The 21058-nt window shown below is 41.6% G+C and overlaps 1 protein-coding gene across 9 annotated transcripts in view; it reads left to right on the forward strand.

Moving 5' to 3' along the window:
• Positions 1–21058, forward strand: part of fam49a (family with sequence similarity 49 member A) — a 210735-nt gene that overhangs the window by 127381 nt on the left and 62296 nt on the right. For all 9 annotated transcript variants that reach the window (XR_013497783.1, XM_078213103.1, XM_078213100.1 and 6 more), the window contains one exon: positions 20779–20848. The gene's annotated coding sequence lies outside the window, so the exon portion shown is untranslated. The remainder of the gene's footprint in view (positions 1–20778; positions 20849–21058) is intronic.

Raw genomic sequence — 21058 nt, forward strand, 5'->3', positions numbered from 1 at the left:
GACACTCATTTGGGGAGGGTCCCTTTGCCCATCAATGACACACCCACGATCATATCCCACAACCCTCCCTGGGATTTTCAAATTGCCTTCACCCATCTTGCTGGGGTATGCCAGCCACATCCATGAATAATCCCAGACTTTCATAGAATCCCTACAGTGTAGAAGCAGGCCATTTGGCCTATCGAGTCTGCACTGACCACAAGCCCTACTCCCGCAACCCCACATATTTACCCTGCTAATCTGCCTGACACTAGGGTCAACTTAGCATGGCCAATCAACCTAACCCCTACATCTTTGGACTGTGGGAGGAAACCAGAGCACCTGGAGGAGACCCACGCAGACACGGGGAGAATGTACAAACTCCACACAGACAGTGACCCGAGGCCGGAGTTGAACCCGGGTCACTGGCGCTATGAGGCAGCAATGCTAGTCACTGTACCGCCCTGAGACACTCCGCCCCATACTTTGAAGTCCAAGCCCATTTACTTTGGAGCTACCTGTAATCTCAGCAGTGGCCGCCACTCGAAACTGGCGCTGCTGACTCTACAGAACTAGTTGTCAATCCTCCTGGTTATGGGACAGGAGTCTCGCCCTGAAACAATTAAGGTTGTTAGCAGTGTAAAATGACTACTGGGCAACTGGCTTTTGGGTGGGCAGGCTCACGACCAACTTTTTCAGTCCTGAGTGGTTTGAGGGCAGGAAACACCCTGTAAATTCCAGCCCTTTAATTCTCTTTCACTCTCCACAGATGCTGCCTGACCCGCTGAGTATTTCCAGCATTTTTTGTTCTTATTTCAGATTTCCAGCATCTGAAGTATTTTGCTTTAGCATAACAAAGCTTTGTTTCTGTTTAATATAAGAGATGAAATGAAGGACCTGAAGGAATGAATGGAATTATAAGGTCAATGCAATTAGCTTAATATATATAGTTAAGATAAAAGGTTCAATATTGATTTCATATAGCTGGGTTAAAATGTTTAGAATGGATAGGTGGAACTCCAGAGGTAGGACGGAGGAAGAAATAGTTTTACCAAATGAGAGAAACTTTGGATCTCAAACTACTCAAGTTTCAGTGTGGTTTGAGAGAAAATCTGACAGCATATTTTTCTATTCACTTTTCTCTCATGTACTCAACTCAGTTATTTGCTTCACCCACAGTGGTCATGAGATTGAATTCTAACCATTCTAAGTGATTAATTGTCTTTATTTTTCCTTCCAGTGTGCATCACCTCATATTTATCTATGTTAATGTTTATTTGCCACTTATATACCCAGTCCTCCCAAGTTTCATTATGTTGCATTCTTCTTCAGCATTAGCTACTAAATTGGTAGCATCTGAAAATTTTAATGTTGAGTTACTTGTTTCTAAGTCCAAATCATTTAGGTAAATTATGAATCATAGTAGCCCCACCACCGATCATTTCTACCTTCCTCCAATCTAATTAACCACCCTTTATTACCATGTAAAGGAAGGATTGGTGGGGTCATCAGTTACTGGTGATTGATGGCACAGAGTACTCAGCCCTGCAGATCAGGAAGGTGCCAGAGTGTGATCATTATGCTGAGGTGGTAGATTTCAGTTGCACTGCTGACAGGGACATTCCATATTAACCTTATGGTCCCTGGGCTAAAGAGAAGATTAATCATCCAATGGTTGAATTCCTGCTTGCCATCCAGTCAACCTTACTTGCAACCGTAACTTTTGGGATGGAGACGAGATTGGGCTAGCCTGGATTTATAGCTTGACAACCCTCATCGAGCTGTGAGCTGATAAAATTCATCCGGTGGAGGTCAGGAAACTGAAATGGAAGCTAGAGCATGCGTTTCTACTTGACTCTTAATTGGCAGTCTAACATCACCAGCGCTGCTTATCTGCCCCCTGATCTTCAGTTCTTTGTGCTGGTTGTGTGGGCCACATAATAATGACTTTTGTCCCTGCCATTTGGCAGTCTTTAATTATTATTGGCACAGACATTACTGCTGAATCCAGTATTCTTTAGTCAACAGGAAAACACATTTTGAAAGTAAATGAAAGAGCAACACACTATCATGAGTGTGATATCCTGCAATATTCTGTCCTTTCATAAGGTAACTTCAAAAGTATTCAGTACTCGGCAAAAAACTCTTTCACAACAAAAACCCACAGTGGCAAGCTAACGTCAGAGCTTAATTGACATATCCAAAACTGTTTGGTGTTATATACACAAGGTACTGTTCTTAAATTCCAGCAGATATTCTTTTGTAACCTTGTTCCAAAATTCTGTTCACATCTGTGAATAATCTTGAGAACATGACTGAATAAATGTCACACGGAAAACAGTCTTATTTTCAAATGCCAACATTTCTGTATGTTTCACTCAAGTTAGAATATATCCTCAGGATGGAATTTTATAAACTAACAATGCTCATAAAATTGGTGCGATTTCTATGCATATTGAGCTACAGTTCATGTTAGACTGAAGGAATGAATTAATTGGGATATGTATGTAATTAGCCCTTTTGAGCAATAAACCCTTCTAAGGACTCTTCAGTTTGATCTATTGAAGGACGTCATAGACTTTGGAACTTTTTCCACTTCAAAAGTCAAATGACACTTTTAAAATGTGTTTTTTTCTAAAATAACCTGATGTTACTTGATAATGATCAGTTGCAGGAAAATACCATTTCCTAATGGAAGTATTAATAAGTCATGAAAGAAATGTGCATTTTGCACAATTACACAGTGCTGTTGATTCACTCAGCAACATGATTAATAAACTCTACTAGTTGTTTCTTAACTGGCAGCAAGTCCTGTTTTCCCCCATTATCCCTGTGCTCACTGACCTACAGTGGCTTCCAGTCAAGCAGCATCTTGATTTTAACGTTCTCATCCTTGTTTCTATCTCTAATCTCTTCCAGCCCCACAACCCTCCAAGATATTGCTGAGGGATATATGCCCAATGTTTTTTGTCTTTCACTCATCAAATAAAGACGAATGCCAGATTTGGGGCGATCACAACAATTTATACCACAGGATCCCATTTTGTGCAAATAAAGGAATATGTTCAAGCCTTGCACCTTTTTTCAATTATCTGAAAGCATAGTGAGGCCATCACTCCCCTTCGCTTTTCCATGGTAACGCCTCATTGATTAGAATCATTTTGTCAGCAATCAGCTTTTTCCCTATTGGCAAATTGTTGTGATTGCTTGAAATTAGGCACATTTTTGTTTGTCCTGATGAATACTAGATGAAAAACCTCTGCAACATGTCTCCCTTTTCAGCAGTATTCAAGTTCTGAACTACCAACCTCCAAGATATCTGTGCTCCTCTAATTCTGGCCTCTTATGCACCCCAATTTTAATTGCACCACTGTTGCTGGCTGTGCCATCAGTTACCTAGGCCCCAAGCACTGGAAAACACTTTCTTTGCCTCACTTTCCTCCTGTAAGATACTCAAAACCTCCCCCCTGGACCCAACTTTTAGTCATTTATCTTAATATCTCCTAAACAAATTGGACTTATTTTATAATTTCCTATGAAGCATCTCAGAAAATTTTATTATATTAAAGGTGCTATGTAAATATAGTTGTGGTTTTGCAGACTTCAGCCAGTGAATTGTATAGAATTCAGCTGCTTTTGGAAGTCCTTTGCTCACTAATTGAAAGGCAAAATCTATTCTGTGGGTGATGTTTGTCTGTGATTTTTACATTTTTACTTTATATATCAGGGCAAAAGCAGTTATTTTTAACCTTAATGATCTTAAAATGAAAGTCCACACATTTCAATGTCTGGAACGTGGGTTTGAAATTGTCCAAAATTTCAAACCTATCTGATCTAAATTTGACACAACATTTAGGCTTCACTGTGTTCCAGAAATAGCCTCTTCTGTTTTACGTATGTTGCTAATTTTGTATATTCATACATATAACAGGAGAGAACATTTTTTTAGATAATACAATAAATTAGAATAATGTTGGTTAAAAGCCAAGTCTACTTATTTAGTGTTTAAAGCATGATGCACTGTCAAAGACAATATTCTAAAGTAATTGGAAAGACTTTTTTTTTCTTTTCAATCAAAGTCAGTTTTTATGTAAGACTGAAATAAAGCTGTATTGAAGATACTAGTACGAAATAGAAATGTGGAGAATAATGATGTTGGGGATGGTGGTGGGAGTGCTTGAATCAACAGCCTGCCCACCCACCATTATTGACTTGGATAATATGCTGCCCACACTGTGTGGCGACTGAACTGGCCAGCTGAACGGAATGGGCAGGCTGTTTTTTTATGGCCCAGATTGAAAAGGGCGGGATGGGGACTAGTTACCTCATTTGGAGGATGCCCTTCATGGATCGGGGTGTCACCTGCCCTTCAAAGCCCTGCCCTCTACATGCACCCAACGCTTTCCAAAATAATATTGTGCATTATTGTATGTTAATTGCTTTGTTAAATTGCATGATTAACACAGGCTGGAGCTGGGCTCTGTTATGGTATCTATGTTATTGAGACTGACCAGATCACAGGACATGGCCATGCTAATGACATGTTGCAACAAACTAATTAGAAGCCCACAAAAATATTCAAAGCAGCCACATTGGACACTGTGAGATCAAGTTTATTCTTGATACTAAACAATTAGTTAAAGTTGCTGATGAAAATAGGGAGGAGTACTTTGTAGATCAAATTGAATTTCCTTGTACCCTAATTTCCACATCCATAATCAAGAGAATCAAAGAGAAAGTAGAGCTGGCTAGCAATAAAGCAATAAGATGTGCAAATATTGTGGTGTTTGTACCTTTAAGGGCAACACAGAAAAATAAGGATTACCTGGCCTGCATGACCAACCGGGACTTAGTGTCAAATCACCCCAAAATGAGAGAGATTCCTAGGCAGAGACATTTTGGGGGCTAGTTGCAGCTGCTGTATAGTTCTTATAAATGAATACATTTTTTGTTTATTAATGAAGTCTGTGAAAGTGCATCATTACATCTGGCGATAAGGACGAATTATCCTGACTCTGTCTCTAGCCTAACATGTGTATCCTGTTTTAAAATAAGTCGGGGGAAAAATATAGCAGGCATGCCTCTTTTTGGGCAAATCAACCCATTTGAGATATTGCCAGAGCCTGAGTAATGTAGAATCAGAAAGAATAGACAGTTACAAGATAGGTGAGCAACAAAGAGAACACAGCCAGACCCCGGGTCAGAATCTACAAGAAAGATGAGAGAAACACACAAACGTACCTCTATTTATATTTTAGACTAAGCCATATTCAGCACTGCTGCCTCACAGTGCCAGGGACCCGGGTTCAATTCCGGCCTCAGGTGACTGTGTGGAGTTTGCACGTTCTCCTCGTGTCTGCGTGCATTTCCTCCAGGTGCTCCGGTTTCCTCCCACAGTCCAAAGATGTGCGTGTTAGCTTGATTGGCCATGCCAAATTGCTCCATTGTGTCAGAGGGACTATCAGGATATAAAATGTGTGGTTGGTGCAGACTTGATGGGCCGAATGGCCTCCTTCTGCACTGTAGGGATTCTATTCTATTCTATTCCATGTGGAAAGATAGATCATTTGTAAACATGTGGACCACTTGAAGAATAGAGAAATGCTCCAGCAGTCAATGCTGCCATTAAGAAATGTATTTAAACCGGTAAGCACTGAAGTGCCTGATAGATCTGTTATCAACATAACTAATGTCTTGTGGAAGCAAGTAGTACTGAACTGCCTGTGCCAGAAAGGGTACCCTGTTATTGAGGTTCCTATTAATGTCAATCCTGTGGAAGCATCTCAGACTACAGAATTGCACCGCTCTACAAGAAACAGAAAATCCCCTAAAATCTCAACTTATACTTGTCCAACTCATGTACATAATGTGTAGTTGGTATTTAGGACAGAGTGGATCAGTTATTGAAGATTGTGTAAAGGAGTTAATGGGGGTGGAAGTGGTGATTGTCCCTTTAAGGGAAACACAGCAGTATAAGGGTCACCTGGACTCATAATCATCCCATGGTGAGAAAGGCAGAGACATTTTGGGAACTAGCTACAGTCATATGGCTGCTGTAAATTCTTATTAATAAATACCTTTTGTGTTTATTAATGAAGTCTGTGAAAATGCATCATTACAAACATACATCAAATTGAATCAAGACAACATTGTGAAATGGTGAAAAATTACACAAATTAATGTATCAGTGAAATGGAATCGGTATTGTATGTTGCAACATAAGCTAAGAGAACAGAAGAAAATATTGTGACAGAAGGAGGTAAAGTGGTATTGAGCAAGGACTACACTACTGAATTTACCCGAGTGGCAACAGGAGAGGCAAGAAACCAAATCTTTAAATGTAAGAACGATGCCATTGGAGATTGGAATAGTAGTTGTAAATGTCGAAGGATGATTCAGGCAGCAAATCTGTACATAAAATCAAAATGACCCTCATATTTTTCCTGAATTATAGGAATAAATGTTAATTAGAGAGCTCTAGCTTTGGAAATTGGAGAGCATTTTAGCCTTGGATAACATTAATTATCCAGCGAGTTGGCTGTAACTGTGATGCACTTAATGCATAAGCATAGTAGATTATGTGGGAGTCCAAGCATATCAAATGGATTTAGTGAGGCAGATGATTGTTGTACAACAGGTGCATTCTGCACTAAAATTGTTTCTTAATTATTTTGGCTTTATGAAACTATAGTGTAGAACTTGCAGTAAACGGTGCTTACTCAGAAACATATGGCCTGCTACTCGCCGAATCTGTTATTCATTGTTTTTATTTTTTTACATTATGCAAGCAACTGCTGCCTTTCCAAACAAAAGCTGAGTTTTTCCGCCAACTGGTTAAGAGCCAGCTACTAAATATGACTGACAATCGATGGATGACAGAAAATGTTGTGTACCCTTTGTTTAATATTGTGTAAAAATACTTGATTCGGGTGAAGATATTTCTGTTTGGCAGATATATCCTATGGACAAAGCAAAGCTTGTTAAAAGCACAGAATGCAACACAGTGCAAGCTTGATTGGAACGAGTTTCTAGTTAAACATCCAGGAGACAAATAAAAATTATACGTTTTCCTGCTGTTCATGTGTGCATTCATCAAGGTACGGCATGTCAACACGGTGTATTTCCACTGTCTGCATCAAGGACCTCCGGGTTAAATTATACAAATTACATTCAAACTAAGTTATTTATTTTGTGTTAGCTTTACTATATCCCCAATATCAGAAGCCCAACTACCACTCGCCTCACTTCCCATCAAGTCCATTCTGTTGAGTGAAATTGCAGATGTGCATCTATTTGTGCTGTGGGACCACACCCACTGGGAACTGGGTTAGAAACGAAAGCAGGCTATTCAGCCCATTGTGCCTGCTCCGCCACTCCATATAATCATGATGTAGCGATGCCAGTGTTGGACTGGGATGGGCACAGTAAGAAGTCCCACAACACCAGGTTGAAGTCCAACAGATTTATTTTGAATCACAAGCTTTTGGAGCACTGCTCCTGATGAAGGAGCGCTCCTAATTAAAAATAAACCTGTTGGACTTTAATCTGGTGTTGTGAGACTTCTTACTGTGCCCATATAATCATGTCTGATCGTCCACTTCAATGCTTTTTTTCCCCCACACTATCCCAATATCTTTGATATTGGTGTTTAAAAATCTGTCAATCTTTTAACATGCTCAATGACTGTATTTCCATAGCCCTCTGGGATAGAGAATGCCAAAGATTCACAACATTCTAACTTTAAAAAGAAAATTCACCTCATCCTGGTCTAAGTGATTTGCCCCTTATTTTGAAATTGTATCCTCGGACTCTAGACTCCCCTACCAGAGGAAACAAAGAGCAGGACAGGAACAGGCCTGTGTGCCAACACAGATGTCTCTCTAATCTAAAATTTTCTTGCCTCTACATGTCCATATCCCTCTATTCCCTGCCTATTCATGTATCTATCCAGCTGCCTTTTGAACGTTGTTATAGAATCTGCTTCCACCACCTCCTCCGGCAGCATATTCCAGGAATTCACCACCCGCTGTGTGGAAAACCCCGTCCCTTACATCTCTTCTAAACATCCCCCCCCCCCCCCCCTCACTTTCAACCTGTGCCCCCTAATGATTGACCTTTCGATCTGGGAAAAAGATTCTGACTATCCACTCTATCCAAGCCTGTCGTAATCTTGTAAACCTCTCTCCGGTTCCCCCTCATCCTCCAATGAAAACAATCCAAGTTTGTTCAATCTTTCTTCATGGTTCATATCCTCTAAACCAGGCAATGTCCTGGTAAATCTCTTCTGCACCCTTTCCAATGCATCAACATCCTTCTGGTGGTGTGGCGATCAGAATTGTACACAATACTCCAAATGCGGCCTAACCAAAGTCTTTTATAGCTGCAACATGATTTTCCAATTCCTATACTCGACGCCCTGACTGACGAAGGCCAGCATACCATGCGCAGCCTTGACAACTTTGTCCACCTGAATTGCCACCCTTAGGGAACTGTGGATCTGCATGCCTTGATCCCTCTGTATGCTAATATTTCTAAGGGCTCTACCATTTACTGTATACTTTTCTTCTTAGTCGACCTTCAAAATCGCATCATCTCACACTTGTCCAGGTTAAATTCCATCTGCCATCTTTCAGCCCAGGCCTCCAGCTGATTTATATCCTGCTGTATCCTCTGACAATCCTCCTCACTACTGCTACTTCCCTAACTTTTGTATCATCTGCAAGTTTACTAATCAGACCACCTATATTTTCTTCCAAATCATTGAGATTACGAACACCGCTCGTCACACACCTTCAGTTAGCAAAGTACCTTTCCACTGCTCCTCTGTTTTCTATGCCTTGCCAGTTTTGTGCCCATCTTACCAGCTCACCTCATATGACTTCACCTTCTGTATCAGCCTGCCATGAGTTTAAAGTTTATTTATTAGTCACAATTAAGGCTTACATTAACATTGCAATGAAGTTACTGTGAAATTCCATGAGGAACTGTATCGAAGTCCACAGCATCCACTGCTTTGCCCTGGTCAATTTTTCTTGTCATTTCCTCATTTCCTCAAAGAACTCAATCAAGTTTGTGAGACATAACCTCCTCTTCACAAAACCACGCTGCCTATCGCTACTAAGCCTATTCTCTTCCAGATGTGAGTACATCCTGTTCCTAAGAATCTTCTCTAATAATTCCCCCACCATTTATGTAAGGCTCACAGGTCTGTAATTTCCTAGCTTATTTCTTCAGCCCTTCTTAAACAGAAGAAAAATGTTAGCTACTCTCCACTCCTCTGGTACCTCGCCTGTGACTAAAGAGGATACAAAGATTTTGGCCAAGGCCTCAGTAATTTCTTCCCTTGCCTGTCTCAGTATTCTGGGATAGACCCTATCTGGCCCTGGGGACGTCCACCTTAATGTTTTTCAAAACCTCCAGTACCTCCTCCCTTTGTGTCTCAACATGTCATAGAATGTCAACATCCTCCTTTCTACTCTCACCATCCACCGCATCCTTCTCCTTTGTGAATACTGATGCAAAGATTCATTAAGGATCTCAACCACCTCATCTGGTTCCAGACGCACATTCCCTACACTGTCCTTGAGTGAACCTACCCTTTCCTTAACTGCCCTCTTCCTCCTTATATAGGCATAAAAAGCCTTGTGATCCCCTTAATCCTGCCTGCCAAGTACATTTCATGGCCCCTTTTTGTCCCCCCAAGTCCCTGTTTAAGGTCTTTCCTGCTATCTTTGTATTCCTCAAGAGCCTTATCTGTTTTCAATTTCCTGAAATTTATGTATGCCTCCTCCTTTTTCACTAAGCTCACAATCTCTCTTGTCATCCAGGGTTCCCAAATCTTGCCATCTTTATCCTTCATTTTTGAAGAGACATACTTGTCCTGAATTGTTAACAACTGACTTAAAAGACTCCCAGATATCGGATGTGGATTTACCCTCAAATAGCCACCCCCAGCCTACATCCCCTAGCTCCTACCTAATGCTGTCAGAGTTAGCCTTCCTCCAATTTCATAATTCCACTCTGGGATTACTTCTTTCCTTTTCTACAAGTACCTTGAAATTGAATTATAGAATTGTGATCACTGTTCCCAAAATGGTTCCCCACTGAGACAGCAATCACCTGTCCGGACTCGTTTCCCAGAACCAGGTCTAAGATAGCCCCTTCCTGAGTTGGACTATCTACAAATTGCCTCAAGAAGCACTCTTGGACACTCTGAACAAACTCTGCCCCGTCCAAGCCCCTGGCACTAAAGGAATCCCAGTCGATGTTGGGGAAGTTAAAATCGCCCATCACAACAACTCTGTTGTTACATCTTCCCATAATTTGCTGGCATATCAGTACCTTCACTTCACTCTGGCTGTTGGGAGGTCTGTCGTACAACCCCAACAGTGTGATTGCACCGCCCCTGTTCCTGAGTTCTGCCCATATGGCCTCACTGCATGATCCCACCAAGGTGTCCTCCCTCTATACAGCTGTGACATTCTCCCTAATCAATAAAGCAACACCCCCACCTCTTGTCACCCTCTCTATCTCGTCTGAAGCATCTAAATCCTGGAATGCTAAGATGCCAGTCCTGCCCTTCTTTCATCCAAGTCTCTAATTGCCGCATCATCATAGTTCCATAGTAGTAACCCAAGCTTTAAGTTCATCCGCCTCATCTGTCATACTCTTCTTTAAAGCAAACACACCTCAGATCATCTGTCCTGTCATGTTTTGTACACTCTCTCTCTTGGCCTTACTGGACCCATTCACCTGAGTTCTCCACAATCTCTGTATTGTGGCCCTTTTTGATTTTTGCCTTTGGTTTCTCTGCCTTCCACTTTTCCCCTTTCTGCCTTTTGCCTCTGTCCCCATTTTACTTCCCTCTAACTTCCTGCATCGGTTCCCATCCCCCTACCATTAGTTTAAACCTTCCCCAACAGCACGAGCAAACACACCCCTATAGTACTCCAGGTGGGGTCGAACAAACATTCTACACAATTGAAGCAGGATTTTGCTACTCCTGTATTCAAATTGTCTTGCGATAAAGGCCAGCATGCCTTTAGCCTTTCTAATTGTTTGCTGCACTTGCATGTTAGCCTTCAGTGACTTATGGACAAGGACACCCAGGTCCCTTTGTATATCTATACTGTCTGATTGCTTATCATTTAAGGAATACTCTACCCATATGTTCCTCCTATCAAAGTGGATAACCTCACATTTCCCCACATTCCTGCCATGTTCTTGCCCACCCACTGAGTATGTCCAAATCCTCTTGAGGCCACCTTACATCTTTGTCACTTCACACATTCCCACCTAGCTTTGTGTCATCAATGAACTTGGAAATATTACATTTTGGTCCTCACATCCAAATCATTGATATATATTGTGAACAGCTGGAGTCCAAGTACTGATCCTTGCAGTAACCCACTAGTCACAGCCAGCCAATGTGAGAATGGCCCATTTACTTCTGCCCATTTCTTTGCTAACCAACCTCCTGTAGGGCCTTTCTCAAAAGCTTTCTGAAAATCCAAGTATACTACATCCACCGACTCCACTTTATTAATTCTGTTAATCGCATCCTCAAAAGACTGAATAACAACTCTTATCTTTCTTTATCTTCATTATTTTGTGGAATAGCGACAAATATATCCCTGGCGTAAACATATGCAGAAACATATTGCTGCAGTACCAAATTACTAGGGTGATTTGCATGTTATACACTCCCTACTTCAAATTCACATTAAGCGGTGTTATGTTGCAGACTTTACCCACCTAATGACTTATTAAGTTAAAATGTAAAATATGCATTTGCAATTTCAACTGTGGGTTGCTAAATTATTTGGTCTACTGAGGTAATCAATTATACTGTTTTTGCAGCACATCAAATAAAAACAAATGTTTATTGTAAGGTTAGCATGTTGCTCTGTATTTTTAAAAATCATACTTCATTTTCACACACTATCTCATGGGCTAGCTTCAATTCGAACAGATATCTGCTGTCTGAATTTGGTGTCTGTAAAATTCTGTAAAATTATATGTTCTGGAAATCTAGTTTTAAGCAGGATATCCAATATTTCATGTTCACGCACACCCTTTTAAATAGATTTGAGTGATTGCTGTTTATTGGTTATAGCTATACAGGAGCGTGTGGCATGCTATCGAGTATCCTCATGACCTGATACTCCTGGTGAGGATACTAATCATTTTATGAAGTGAATCTTAACATTGATAAATATTTCAGAATGCTCCAGATCACACACAACGCAATAGTAAAGCAGGTTTTGTTCCTGCCCAAAGGAAGCAATCTATATCAGCGACTTGAAATTTTATATTAGGTTAGAATTGAGCTGCAAATCTCAGAATGAGAATATTGCTACTTGGCTCAAATAGATTAGTAATTTAAAAAGCATAGCAGAAACAAATTCACTGAGACTTTGGTTTAAAGAGCCTATCAGATGATGTTTGGTGAACTAATTCAGTACAGATTTGAAATTTCGTAAGTGAAACATTGATTTAGTCAGGAATCTGAGCAGAGACATGTCGGCTGTTGGCTTTAAGCTGTTAATACCATACATCTGTCCTGTGGGTTGGTGTCTTGTCACCTATTGCAGTGCTCAATGTTTGGAGAAGTCTGAGAACTGAACAATCACAGCTTAGATGCTGCAGCTCCTAAAAACATTTTGGAGAAAGAGTGCTGCAAGATTTGTTCTTGTATTTAACCCTAACTGTAATTACACTTCAAAAATTTTTTAACACGTTTATTTATTTTTAAGTGACGACTACTGTTCCTGTCTCCATGTGGGCTTCTTATATGTTGTTTCATCATAACTTCCTAGATATTAGTCATGATATTGTTAACGCAGAATAAATCAGTCTTCATAGTTGCAAAGTGTAAACTAGTAATGATTCAATGACAAAAAGCCCATCTTCATTAAAGTTCTGACTGCAACAAGATTGCAAAATTTGGATTCTGAAATTCGCCCTACTCAAAGTATGAAATTTAATGTAGGAGAGAGGACTTTTGCCTGTCCAGCTGGAGAGCCAACACAAGTGCCTGTGTCGCTTACTCTTGGGAATGCCCGCTGTGTTAAGTGCCAATGTGGGCAGCAGTGGGCGGCACGGTAGCACAGTGGTTAGCACTGCTGCTTCACAGCTCCAGGGACCTGGGTTCAATTCCCGGCTTGGGTCACTGTCTGTGTGGAGTTTGCACATTCTCCTCGTGTCTGCGTGGGTTTCCTCCGGGTGCTCCGGTTTCCTCCCACAGTCCAAAGATATGCGGGTTAGGTTGATTGGCCATGTTAAAATTGCCCCTTAGTGTCCTGAGATGCATAGGTTAGAGGGATTAGTGGGTAAAATATGTAGGGATAAGGGAGTAGGGTCTGGGTGGGATTGTGGTCGGTGCAGACTCGATGGGCCGAATGGCCTCTTTCTGTACTGTAGTGTTTCTATGATTTCTATGAGCAGGGTTTCTGTGGGATCAAGGTGGGGGTGGAAATTGTGCTGCCCAAGAGCTGCCATGGGAGGGGGGGGAAGTCCGCAGGCTATGGGTTGTTGGTGGGGAGGGAGACATGGGGTTCAGCAGCAAAGATGATAGGCTGGCTCTCGGCAGCCTCCTTCTCAGTGCTGGATTCCTCCATCAGGCACTGTGAACCCTCAAGTGGGAATTAATTGCCCACTTAAGGGCCTTAATTAGCAGTGCAGAGGGATGGTTGTCCATGAGCCTTCCTGCCCCACATTTAATCACGACTGGGACAGAAAGGCAGCATGACCATCTCCTGCCACCCCTCCAGTTTAAATGCCCGTCTCCACCACCAAACTCTCCTTGGAGGAGGGCATTAAATACCAGCCAATATTCCTAAAATGTAAATGTGAAAATTGACAAATGTAAAGGCATAGATAATTTTGTGCACTTAATATATTAGTTAATACATCCGTCATTTACAGTATAATTGGCGGTGTTCCTTTAAAACATTTTGGCACTGGATGTGCTTTATGGACATCAAGTATATATTCATTTGATATATCGTTCTATCCTTGGAATACAGTCAGTTGGCTATTTGTTAAGGCTAGGTTTTAAATTATACTTGTGTATCTGACAGGTTTACTTGGCCTTGTTGCCAGCTGCTCACTGTCTTCTCTTTGGGAGCCAATGGGACTCAGTGCAACTTTAGTCTTGACTATGTGTAACAGCAGCACAGTGATTATGTTACTGGCAAATGATGCAGAGACATGGGTTCAAATCCCACTGCAGCAGCTGAGGAATGTTAAACAAATCTGGAATGAAAAGCTATTGTCAGTAATGGTGACCGCGAAACTCCTAAATTGTCACAAAAGACCATCTCATTCACTGATGTCTTTTAGGGAAGGGATTCTGCTGGCCTGTATGTGACTCCAGATCTACAGCAGCCTGATCTTAACTGCCCTCTGAAATGGCCCAGTGAATCCCTCAGTTGTATCTAAATGCTATGAAACATCTAATAAGAATAAATCTAGATGGATAACCCAGCACCAATCTAGGTACTAGACATGATAAATGCACAGCCAGCTTAGTCCTTCCCACTAACACCTGTAGACTTGAATTAAAATTGCAAAAGCTGTCCCAAGCTGATCAAGCAACAGTCTGATGCAGTCATAATCTGAGTCCCCACCAGCAGGGCAGTACCCTTAGAGATGGCAGCACAGTGGTATACAGTCAAGAGGGAATGCCCTGAGAGGCCTTAACATCGACTCCGGACCTCATGAAATCCCATGATACCTAGCCTAACATGGACAAGGAAACCACACCTGCCCTTATTCAGTCGTTGAATCCATACTCTTGCATGTCGACCATCACTTGGAAGAAGCACAGAAAAGTAAGGGCACAGATCTTCATTGTTCATAGCCAAGAGTAGCTAGGTGTCATAACTAGCAACCGAGCTTGCAAATTCTGAAAGACATAGGTGCCTGCGGCAGGTGGTGTGAAAATCAAAATAAGTAGAAATCCTAATTAACCTCATCCTCCCTAATCTACTTGTTGTATGCTTTTTAACACCTTTCTATTATGTTGTGCGGTACTCACCCATGCTAAATGAGATAGATTTAACACAGGTTAGTAGCTCAGATCTAGGCATCCATGACGCACTGTGAACTATTCACAGTATTCCATCATAATCTATAACCTCACCACCTGGCATATCCATCACTCTACAATTCCCATCAAGGCAAGCGACTCATACAGGTTTAATGAGAAGTATAGGAGACAATGCCAAGAGCAGCACTGGGAGTACACAAAAATGACATGCCAACCGAGCCATACTGGACTACAGACATGCTTAACAGAAGTTGTAGCATTCTATTAACAGAGTTAAGTAATTCCCAAGTCAATTAATAAAATCAAAGCTCTTCAGTTCTTCCACATCCAGTCATCAATTGTGGTGGGCAGTTAAACAACCTGGGAAACCATGAACATACCAATCTTCAATGATGAGATGCTGAGCACATCTGTGCAAAAGACAAAGTTGAAATACTTGTAAATGTCACAGCCATCTCTGCCTCCTCGTGAGATTACAAACATCACAGATAGCAATCTTCAGCCAATTCAATTCTCTCCTGATATCAGGAAATGGTGGAGGACACTGGATGCTGTAAAATCTGGGCTCCACAACATCTGGGCCAAAGAGCTGAAGACTTGTGTTCCAGAATGAGCCACACCCTTGTAGTCAAACTGCTCCAGTACAATTACAACACTGGCCTGGAAAATTGCCTAGATATGTTTTGTCCACATATAACAGTACAAATCCAGCCCTACCAATTACAGCCCCATCAGTTTACTCTCAATCATCAACAAAGCGATGGAAGGTGTCATTAACAGTGCTACCAAGTAGCAATTACTTAGCAATAACCTGCTCACTGACGTTCAGTTTGGATTCTGCCAGGGTCATTCAACTCTAGTCCTCATTATAGCCTTGATCCGAACATGGACAAAAGAGCTGAACTCGAGATGAGGTGAAAATGACTGCTCTTGATGTCAAGGCAGCACTTGACTGAATGTGACATCAAGGAGCCCCAGTAAAATTGAAGTCAATGGTCATTGAAAGAACACTCTTAATTGGCTGGAGACATAGCTAGTATGGTTGTTTCAGACCAGTCACCTCAGCCCAAAGAACATCACTGCAGGAGTTCTTCAGGGTGGTGTCCTTGGTCCGATCAGCTTCAGCTGCTTCATCAATGACTTTCTCGACCTCTAGGTCAGAAGTGGTGATGATTGCAGTGTTTAATACTGTTTGCAACTCCTCAATCAAGCAGCACATGCCCACATGCAGCAAGACCAGGACAACATTCGGGCTGGAGCTGCTAAGTGGCAAGTAACGATCACACCACACAAGTGTCAGGCAGTGACCATTTCCAGCAAAAGATATCCTAACTACCTCCCCTTGACAGATGGTAGGGGAAGGGAGTCGTGCCATTGGTCAGAAACTTAACTAGACTACCCACATAAATGTTGTAGCTACAGGAGCAGGTGAGAGATTATGATTCGGCTTCAAGTAATTCACCTCTGAATCCCAAAGCCTATCCACCATATACAAGGCAAAAATCAGGGGCATATCGGCTTTCCATTTACCTGGGTAAGTTTAGCCCCAGCAATAATCATGAAGCTCAATGCCATCCAAAACAAAGCACTATATTTTATTGGCACCCCAGCCCTCATCAATGCACAGTGACAGAAATGTATACTATCTGTAAAGATTCATTGCAGCAACTCACTAAGGCATTTGCCACAGCACTTCCTATACCAGCAACCTCTACTGCCTAGAAGGATAAGGGAAGCAGGTGCATAGAGACAGCAGCACCTGAAAGTTTTCCTCCAAGTAGCACACGATCCCGACCTAGAAATATATTGTCATTCCTTTATTGTCGCTCTTCAAAATTGTGCAACTCCCTCTTTAACAACAACATGGGTGCACCTACGCCACATACATCTAACCCCAACGGCAGAAGTTAAGAGGCTCACCACATGCTTCTCAGGCCAATTAGGGATGCAGAATAAAGGTTGACCTCGCTAAGGAAGCCCACATTCCCATGAATAAAAATGAAATAGATTGCATTTGTGAAAAATAGTTACACAGGGCTCGATTGGGAAAGTCGGGCGTGAGGCCATTAATGCGATCTGCACCTGCGTCCGCGCAGATGCCCACTTTACCAAGGCCCGAAAATGGCCATGATCCGATTCGTGCCTGCAACAGGTGCAGTGGCGATTTAAATGTATTTGCATGCATTTAAATTGAATTAATGAACTGCCTGCCCAACTTTATCAGCATTTCCCCCCTTTATCATCGCGTTTGCGCGTCCAGATTGGGCGTGAAACAGACATTCTCGGCAAAGGTCTGTTTCGGGCGCTCCAGTTGCTGAAAAGGTAAGTTTAGTGCTTCCAATGGCTCTCTGACTCAGATCGGTGTTGGAGGGGCGGGGAAGGGGGGGGAGGAGGAGGAGGAGGTAGGTCAGATGTATCTCTGGTGGGGGGGGGGGGGGGGGGAGGCGGGTCAAATGTATCTCTGGGGGAGGGGAGGGAGGCCAGATCGTTGTCTGGTGGGGGGATGTGGGGAAGGGAGGAGGGAGGCCAGATCGATGTCTGTTGCGGGGTGGGGGGGGTAGGCTCGATCATTCTCTGAGGGGGGAGAGGGCCAGGGGCAGGTGGGTCTGCTGCCACTCTGTGGGCAATCGGTGGGAGGGGAAAGAGAGTCGAGATCGGTCTGGGTAGTGGGGCGGGTGGGTGGAAAAGGAGGACAGTTATGTTGTGGGGGTGATGTCTGTGGGGCCAGATCTGCTTTATCCGCTTTTTGCGGCCCGGGAGCGATGTGACAGCGGTGTGATTTTCAAAATTTTTTCCTCACTGCGCAAGCACAGTTCAGAGCTCTGATTGTTTCGGGCGCGCAATTCAGACCCACGATTTTTTTTTCAGGCCGAGTGCATATGGGCGCACCTGAGAGCAGATTTCCAAGTCAGATCTGAATTGCGTCCAGATTCAGCATTTAGAATGAAAATGGTAAAATTGGGCCCATAGAAGTGTAAAACGTAAGTTGTACTGATGAGTGTCACTGGCATTAGATAGCCATAGTAATTTTTAATTTTAATAACAGTAAATTAATATATTTCATGGCAGTAAATAATTATTGCCATAGTACTTGATAGCTTACAGAGGTCTCAAAGTCCTCAGATCATTTAGGGGCTCTGGCCTCTTATTGTTGGTGCAGTATTAGCATATGAGGTAGTACATTAGTACACATTCAATGTGTCAGATTATTTTTAGATAATTCAAACCCAAACGTCAGGAACTTAACTTCAGATCAAAGAAACTTGTACAACAGGAAAGCAGCAAAGTAATTCAATACTTAAAGAACTAAGTAGGGTAGGTTAACTGCTGTCAGGGATCTGGAGGTTGTGACGGACTTGATAGCTGGAATTCAGCATCTAAAATATTGTCTATTCAAAGTCATTTTGTATATTTCATCTCAGAGACTAATTTCATACTGGGGCATAATGACAGAATTTTAATGGTGATTAGAGGAAGGATTTTCTCTGCTTACAAAGAGCCATTTTGAAACTTAGGGAGAGGATAAAGCCCAGATGTGAAATAGGAAAGAACTCTTGACATTGTACATAATATATAACAGACCTCTGTCTTTATCGGCTGACAAAATACGATTAGTAATCTCTGCAAAGCAATCAATAACCTCAATTATGCAAGTAGAAAAACTTTGCTACCACTATAATAGCAGACTTGTAACTATATTTTTACTCTCCACTCTTAAACTGCAACAGGAAAATCTATTTTCTGTGTAATTTTACCCACCATCTATTGTGGCATTTGTTTACGCATGAGCAATTTTTGTAATTGAATTCATAGCTTGAAATAGTAATCAGGAAAGCTACGTTTAATCTTCCTGTGCATATCTATAATACTAAACCAGGATTATTTCTTTGGGCCTCATTATTTCAGCAATATTAATTACATTTAAACTAATGGAAAGGTATTCACTCACATAGTGGATGAAGTCAACTCTTGAATAAGGATAGTGTGGTACAACAGCATGTGAAACACAAACTTGCATGCTTGCTGATGTTTACAGTGCTGAAGGAAATTTCCAGACTCAATTGTTGTCACATTGTGGTAATTTAATCCAAGATGGTTCTTTCAGTTCAGCATCACTGGCCTCCCTGTGAGCAGACTCCCTGGAAAACTACCCTCCATCTGGATGAATGTAGCAAGAGTCATAGGGAATGCATATGATCACCTTTACTGGACTTTATTAGCACACCATCACTAAAGCATCTGACTAACCCTCTTGCCTCTATCTTCAAACTGACTACTATCTGGTTTCAATCCAGCTAAGATATAAATTCTCAAGTTTTAGTTGATTAAAATCTGCATTTCTCAACCCTATTAGATGGGCAACTATACAGAGGATTCCGGACTGTCTACCAAACTACATCTGCAGAACAAGCAAATATACTATAAATGGCCTCCAAGCATGGTTGTATTTGAATGGAATGACTTGAACTATCAATGAGTAACCATCAAGGAAACAATATCTGTCCACTGAAGTACTTGCATCATTTTGAGATGTGCATATTTTCAGCTTGCAATAATGCTAACTGAATCAGTTATAACCATAGAGGATCTAATACGTGTTATACCACTGGTAAAAATGGTTCAGATGACTTGTGTGATAACTAAATGTGGGACTGCAATATGAACTATCTTTGAGACTGGAGATTTAGCACAGTAGCACATAAAATTGATTTTCAAATTCCTTCCACAGATTTCGCATCACATGATTGTTAAGTAATAGCAGGCTTCATCTATATAGAAAATCCAATTTTATTGTGAAATCACCAGGCTCCAAAAGCATTTATATTGCAGCCCAATGTTTAGTTTTCACACAAGCTATTTTCAATTACCAAGCCTACTGAATTATGGTGGAGGCAGATTCCGTCTTTGATTTGATTTATTGTCACATGTACTAGTATAGAGTGAAAAGTATTGTTTCTTGCTTGCTATACAGACTAAGCATACTGTTCATAGAGAAGGAAAGGAGAGAATGCAGAATGCAGTGTTACACTCATAGCTAGGGTGTAGAGAAAGATCAACTTAGTGCGAGGTAGTCCATGGCTTTCACGAGACTAGGATTCTTTTTCTGAAGAGGAATAAGTGACGGAGCTATGGAAAAAGGGCAGGAGGTTAGCTAACCTTTCACCAACTGATATCAGGAACCTTTACTTGCATGTTGTGCCAGTAAACAGGAGATCTTTGTTGCTCTATCAGTTTTTCTTTCTCCACCATCAGAGTTCAGGATGGTTGTTAACCTACAGAAAAAACATACTCTTGATCTTTGGCCATCCGTTGCAGAGGGGAATGAACAGACTGAGGGCCTTCTCTTGGGGCTGTGCCTGGACCTGGTCACGGTGGTTGTCAGTCGGCACAGGCAGCAAGAGGTTGAGGGACTCGTTCAATCTGACAGCCTGCCTCTCTCCTATGGCTACATCCGTGTCGGGGCGTCCCTAGAGAGAGAGACCCGGCAGTATCCAGTGGTACATGTGAGGCTTTCTGTGACTGGCCATGACTGGAATACATCATTGATAATCAGGACCAGACTTTAATTTGACGTGTTAAGTTTTCTTCAAATTTTCTGTTAGTTTATTTGTGGTAATCCTTTGAGAAAAGTCGCCTGTGATTGGTCATTATGAAAGAGCAAGCTTACAGAAAATGATTTTTACACTTGATAACCATGAGTATCTTATTTTTAATTCTAAGTAAAATACCTGTGTTTATATTTCTAGATTCTGATGCGTTAAACTATAGCACCAAGCTGTGTAACAAACAAGCCACTCTCTTCAAAGCTGCTGCCAGGTAGGTGAAATGTTTGAGCTAATTAGTATGAACTACATCAGAGCATGTTAGTTTCCCTTTGAGTTACAACTGTTGGTCACAGTGAATGTTGCATGCATCTACTTCATGATTTATAGAATACTTCATTGCCTGAACTGCCAGATGCCTATCTGGAATGCTTTGTATATAATTACAATCTCAACACCAATCCTGTGCTCTAGGATGTGCACT

The sequence above is a fragment of the Mustelus asterias genome, chromosome 5 (assembly GCF_964213995.1).
Source record: "Mustelus asterias chromosome 5, sMusAst1.hap1.1, whole genome shotgun sequence".
NCBI lineage: Eukaryota > Metazoa > Chordata > Chondrichthyes > Carcharhiniformes > Triakidae > Mustelus > Mustelus asterias.